At 55.0% G+C, this 6,375-nt stretch overlaps 1 pseudogene; it reads right to left on the bottom strand.

Annotated features, from left to right (window-relative positions):
* Positions 1-495: 495 nt before the first annotated feature.
* LOC147976778 (uncharacterized) lies at positions 496-2,087 on the bottom strand (annotated as a pseudogene).
* Positions 2,088-6,375: the final 4,288 nt, after the last annotated feature.

The following is a 6,375-nucleotide window of genomic DNA, read 5'->3' as shown; positions in this document are numbered from 1 at the left end:
TGCATCTCCTAAGCTGGCAGAGAGGCACTAATTCCGTTATTAAGAAATTCCGTGCAAGATGGAAATGAAAAGAAACAAGAAATTGGTACCATGGCTCTTCTCAATCTTGCAGCCAATAATAGCAGGTATGAAGTCTAACTTTCAGTTAATTAATTAATATAAGAAATCCAGTACACATGTGACAACACTGTAGTTAGAGCATCTCCAGCCGTTGCGCCCCCAAGACGCGCCGAAAACCGCCGCTTGGGGGCGAGCCGACGCTATTTTAGGCTTGGGTGCTAGTGCGTTCCCAGCCGCCGCCCCCCCCCCCCCCAGGTCACCCCTAGGCGCCGATATCGGCCCAGTATCGGCGCTTTCAGCCCATTTTCGGCGCTGGATTGGCCCAATTTCCGGCGCAAAACAGCCCACGCTCGACGTGTTTCGGCGTGTTTCGACGCTCATTCAAATAAAATCATCACAAATAATAAAAACACTCATATTTCATTGCACGTCCAGCTAGGCGTTGTCCTTGAGCCTCCATAGGTGCTCCACTAGATCCTGCTGCAGCTGATGATGCACCTGTGGGTCTCGGATCTCCTGGCGCATGTTGAGGAAGGTCGTCCATGTTGTAGGGAGCTGGTGATCCACTTGGGCAAGAGGACCTTGCCTGTAATATGGTTCAGTGTCAAACACTGGCTCTTCCTGCTCGCTCTCAATGATCATGTTGTGCAAAATGACACAACAAGTCATGATCTCCCACATTTGATCTTTCGACCAAGTCTTAGCGAGGTATCGGACAACAGCAAATCGAGATTGGAGCACACCAAATGCTCGCTCGACATCCTTCCTGCAAGCCTCCTGAACCTTCGAAAAGTGGGAGTTCTTGCCTCCTGGCGCATGTTGAGAAAGGCCGTCCATGTTGCAGGGAGCTGGTGATCCACTTGGGCAAGAGGACCCTGCCTGTAATATGGTTCAGTGTCAAACACTGGCTCTTCCTGCTCGCTCTCAATGATCATGTTGTGCAAAATGACACAACAAGTCATGATCTCCCACATTTAATCTTTCGACCAAGTCTTAGCGGGGTACCGGACAACAGCAAATCGAGATTGGAGCACGCCAAATGCTCGCTCGACATCCTTCCTGCAAGCCTCCTGAACCTTCGAAAAGTGGGAGTTCTTGCCTCCTGGCACAGGGCTTGAGATAGTCTTCACAAATGTTGACCATCTCGGATAGATGCCATCTGCTAGGTAGTACCCCTTGTTGTATTGGTGCTCATTGATCTCGAAGTTCACCGGAGGAGAATGGCCCTCAACGAGCTTGGCAAAAACAGGAGAGCACTGCAGCACGTTGATGTCATTGTGAGCTCCTGGCATACCAAAGAAAGCGTGCCAAATCCAGAGGTCCTGTGTGGCCACTGCCTCAAGTATCACACCGCAAGCTCCTTTGGCACCTTTGTACATCCCCTACCAAGCAAACGGGCAGTTCTTCCATGCCCAATGCATGCAGTCGATGCTTCCAAGCATACCAGGAAATCCTCTTGCTTCATTCTGTGCCAGGATCCGAGCAGTGTCTTCAGCATTGGGTGATCGCAAGTACCTCGGTCCAAACACTACCACCACAGCCCTGCAGAACTTGTAGGTGCACTCAATGATCATGGACTCGGCCATGCGCCCATAGTCGTCGAGTGAATCACCTGGAGCCCCGTATGCAAGCATTCTCATAGCTGTCGTGCACTTCTGGATTGAGGTGAATCCAAGTGTGCCGGTGCAATCCTTCTTGCACCTGAAGTAGTTGTCGTACTCCCTGAGTTCATTGACTATCCTGAGGAAAAGCTTTCGGCCCATCCGATAACGGCGCCGGAAAACTTTGTCGCCGTGCAGTGGAGCGTCGGCGAAGTAGTCGGAGTAGAGCATGCAATAGCCTTTGAGCCGATGACGGTTCTTTGCTTTCCGTCGCCCCGGTGCCGAGCCGCCTCGCCTCGGCTTTGCATCGCCGGCAAGCAAGCCAGCCAAGGCGGCGATGACCATGAGGTGTTCTTCGTCCTGGGCGGCGGCGGCGGCTTCCTCCTCGAGCAACGCCGCAAGCACCTCCTCATCGTCGGAGTCCATCACAGCCGGGGCAGGCAAAGCACCGAACACGTAGCGGGCGTCGTGCGCAAACTCGTCGGCGGGCGCCGGAGCGGCGAGGGAAACTCGGGGAAAGTGGGGGGAGAGGGCGTCGGGGGGATCTTTCTTTGTTTCACGGCGAGGAATGGCGAGATAGCGGCGGCGACGGCGGAGAGGTGGCTGGCGACGCCGGGATCGGCAAGGTGTCGGGGAAGGAGAGGGGAAAACGGGGCGAATCAGTGTGACTTTGCACCTGACAGTGGGGATCCGGGCGATTTTCCCTTCCGCCGGCGCCCCCAAGCGCCCCTAGTGCGCCGGGTTCGGCCTGGGCGCGCCGGGTAAGAAAATGGGCCGATCCGGCGGATTTCGGCGTCTGGGAGGCGCGACTGAGCCGTTTTTTCGGCGCCGGCGCTAAAAAAAGCGGCCTGGGGGGCGTCTTGGGGGCGCGGCTGGAGATGCTCTTAGCCTTAACCATGTGCATACATACATAAAGTTAAGGACCAAGTTCTAAGAGCATCTACAACCACGGTTACCTAAATTGAGTTGCGAAACGCCCGCAGACGCAAGGACGGTGACCGATCATACCCCATATTGCAACTCCAACAATCATATTATGCATTTTTCGATTAGATTTCCATACAAAGTCATACAAAAGACAAGATGTACGTACTACCGACTATGAACTATACTACTCGTCCTCCTCATCGGAGATGTTGATGAAATTGGTGCGGGAGCTGCCGGCCTCATGGCCATTGGCGGCCGGGCCCACCTCTGGCTCCTCATCGGATTCTGTGTCGGTAAAGATCTCGTCGAGCTCTGAGGCCTCTTGGCGGATGAAGCGGCAGCCGGCCTCCAACTTTGCCTCCGATTGGATGGACTCGAGGATGGCTTGCTGCTCCGCCTGAGCCACCTCATACTCTGCCATTGCCTTGGGCATGCCGAAGCCTGCAGGCGCTGGAACTGCCTCCTCCGACTCCTCCGCTTCCTCCTCCGGCTCTGGCTCTTCATCCTCCCCCGATTGCGGCGAATCCGGAGGCAAGCCAGCTATGATCCGAGCCTTGCGCCTGGCCCGGATCTCCTCTACCAAGTGCGGCTGCCTCTCCAGTAAGCATTGCTCAAGTAGTGATCTCACACCTCGGCATGGCTAGCAACGGAAGGATTGGAAATGGTGGTAGCGGAGGGGAGAAAGGGGAAGAAATGGGGTTGGACTGCCGTTGTCCGGCTTAAATAGACGAACCTGGTTCCTCGGGCGGCACACTGTAGCGGCGCCACATGGCACCATGAATGCATCCTCACCGACGTACAGAGGAGGCACCTGTCTGACTTTGATTGATCGCGTGGGCCCTAGCGGCAAGTCCTACGGGCGGGTGCGTCTGGACGTCCCCATATCTGCCCCATATATGAGCCGGGTATGGGGTTGCTGCTCAGTTCGAATCGTTGGGCCGGATTTGACATGCCCGGTTGGGTGGCATTTTCGCGTTCGGGCATTGACCGGGCAGCCGGCTCGAGCGTTTGGGGGCAGATATAGGGTCTCCGGTTGTAGATGCTCTAAAAGAAACAAGTTGTGTCTATGACAAGTCAAGACAAATACTATTGATGGACTGCCAGCTTGTTCTTTTATGCATATATACATTATATAAACAAGATAACTAGCTACCTAGATGCAAATAATAATTAAATGTACCTCAACTTCATCGAACTACTTTAAGTGACTGATATAAGAAATTCCGTCAGCCAGCAAATGAGAATTCCGTGTGTTGCCGCTAGGGGTGGGCGTTCGGTATAAACCGAAACTTCGGTTTCTACCATTCGGTTTATATTTAAATTCGGTTTGCAAAACCAAAAACCAAAATTGGTAACTCAAAATAACTAACCGAAAATTTGGTTAACCGACAATTCGGTACGGTTTTTGGTTTACACCGATTAGACCATGCTTTGAAAGACTGTGCCAGGGCCATACTCTTATATAGCGAGAAATCTTTGCCGCACGTCATCGGCCAGGCGAGGTGGGACTAAATAAATATATGGTGTCTCTGATTATCTTCACATGCGGGCTAGCATGCATGCACGTGATCGGCCCATGGTCAAAGAAAGTCACGTCACAGTTTGCCTGTGGGCTAGTACCTTTTGCTAAAAAAAACATGGGCTAGTGGCTGGCTGCGTGGCAACGTTGAGGCCTTGCCCTATTAAAAAAATCAACTCTAGGCCTTCATCGAAGGGAAGTGTGGCAAGCTGCGCAGTGCGCAAAGGAAAGATGGAGAGCGCGCCGCTCCACTGTAGTCTTGCGTCTGTGTACTGTTTCTTTTGTCAGTTTGGGTAGTTTGCGTACTGTTTATGTGCCTCACATACGTTGTGTTCGGTTTTGTTTTGGCTAACCGAACTACAAACCGAACAAACCGAACCTTGTTCGGTTAGTACAAGCAGAAACCGATTTTCTTATATATTATTGATAAAAACCAAAAATTCGGTTTTTTTGGTTTCGGCTTCGGTCCGGTGTTCGGTTTGTCGGTTTTTATGCCCACCCCTAGTTGCCGCTACATACTGCCCAGTGCCCATTGAGTGATTAAGGGGCGAGTTTTCTGCGACTGGCCATTGAGTGAGAGCGGGAGAGGGCAAGAACTTAGCCAAGAGTAGATGGATCTCTCAAGTGTGGTGGATTGGTGGGAGGAGTGGCAGCTGCCTGTTCTCGTTATCGGCAGTCAATGTGTTACCCAAAAAGGGTTTCATCCCTCGCTTTGTATTTTAAAGCAACCAACACCGATACAGAATCGCTGAGCGAACATCACAACAAGTTCAAAAGAAAAAAGAAGAAGAAGCAAATGGCAACAACGGCAGCTCGACAGAGCGCGGATGACTCGTCACCGCTACGTCCACCAGAGACAAACCACTACAACCCGAGGCTCCGGACCATCACGCACAAAACAGTACCTCCAAGAAGGAAAGCGACGCTGACGACGCAGCTGCCCGCACATGTCCTAGTGTTTCCCCGGCACGCAGAGGGAGGTGAGGGATGGATATCACCGACACCCTCCAGGAAGGAATGGTGGCACCCGCAGGTGTCACCGCATCGAGGCCGAAGACCGGCAAGGATTTCTCCTATACTCCAATCCCCACCGCCCAACGGACCGGAGCCGACCAGCCAGACCGCCGCCCACCACCATGCGCCATCGCGGTTGCGCCATCACCCATGCCGCCTCACTGCGAACACCACCACGAGGCCAAGAGGACCAAAGAGAAGCGTCCCACGGAGGGAGAAGCAGCACCGAAGCCGAACGGGAGGGAACCACCTCCACCGCCGTCGTGCGGGAGGCCAGAGCCTTTGGCACCGTCGCGGTAGCAGGGCATGCCAGGCCACCCCTGTCCCGGCCAAGCCCGAAACAGGCCCGCTAAGCCCCGCCGCCACGCTGCAGCAAGCCGGCGATGGCGCCGCCAGCACCCTGCCGCTCATCGCCTCTCCCCCTTCTCCCGGAAGCCACAAAGCAGACCCACCCCACCGTCGGCCCGCCTAGGCCCAGATGGGGCCCGAAGGGCCTAGATCTGGCCGAGCGGGCGCCGACAGACCGCGCCGCCACGTCGCCCCGCCGCCAACGGCTACGCCGCCGTCCAGAAGTCTGCCCCCGCTGGCGCCAGGAGCCCCCACCGCCGCGCTGGACCGCCACCGCCTAGAAGCACCGCCCGGGGTCGCCCCGTCCCGCGCCGGCGGACACCTGAGAGGGGAAAAACCAGGGGGCCGCCGCCACCAGCGTCGCTTGGGCCAGGCCCGCAGCGGGCGCCGGCGACGGCGGTAGAGAGAGGGAGGGAGAGGCGCGCAGAGGAGAAGGCTGGGCGTGGCCGGCCGCCCGCGGGGGCGGCGCGGTCGCGGGAGAGGAGAAACCAGGAATCGCTTAAATTAGGACACCCTCCGCAGGCAATGTGTTCAGTGGCTCCTCTTCTTTTTTGCTCGCAAGCGTAAGAGTAAGACTGTGTCGTCTCTGCTCCCTTCCAACTTTTGATATGGTTAGCATATCTAGAAAATGATGCTGTGGTGATATATGCTCTCGCTGCTCTCTTCAATCGCCACAGGAAGGAGCAACGAGATTCACCTGACGAAAGCGTCCTAGAGGTGGTGTGGGCGCCTGTCCTCCTGATGCAACGTGGACGGACAGGACTGTACAACTGCTTACAATATGGAAGACAGCGAGCTGTGGAAGCGGCAAGTCCTCACGACCATCTATCAGATAACAGTATCAATCTACGTGTTTTGTAAATCATGGCAGGGCGGCGACAAGAAGTTGCTGCAGGCAGCGATCAT

The sequence above is a fragment of the Triticum urartu genome, chromosome 4A (assembly GCF_056163025.1).
Source record: "Triticum urartu cultivar PI428250 chromosome 4A, HENAU_Tu73, whole genome shotgun sequence".
In the NCBI taxonomy this organism is placed as follows: Eukaryota; Viridiplantae; Streptophyta; class Magnoliopsida; order Poales; family Poaceae; genus Triticum; species Triticum urartu.
This window is presented reverse-complemented; position numbering and strand designations above follow the sequence as displayed.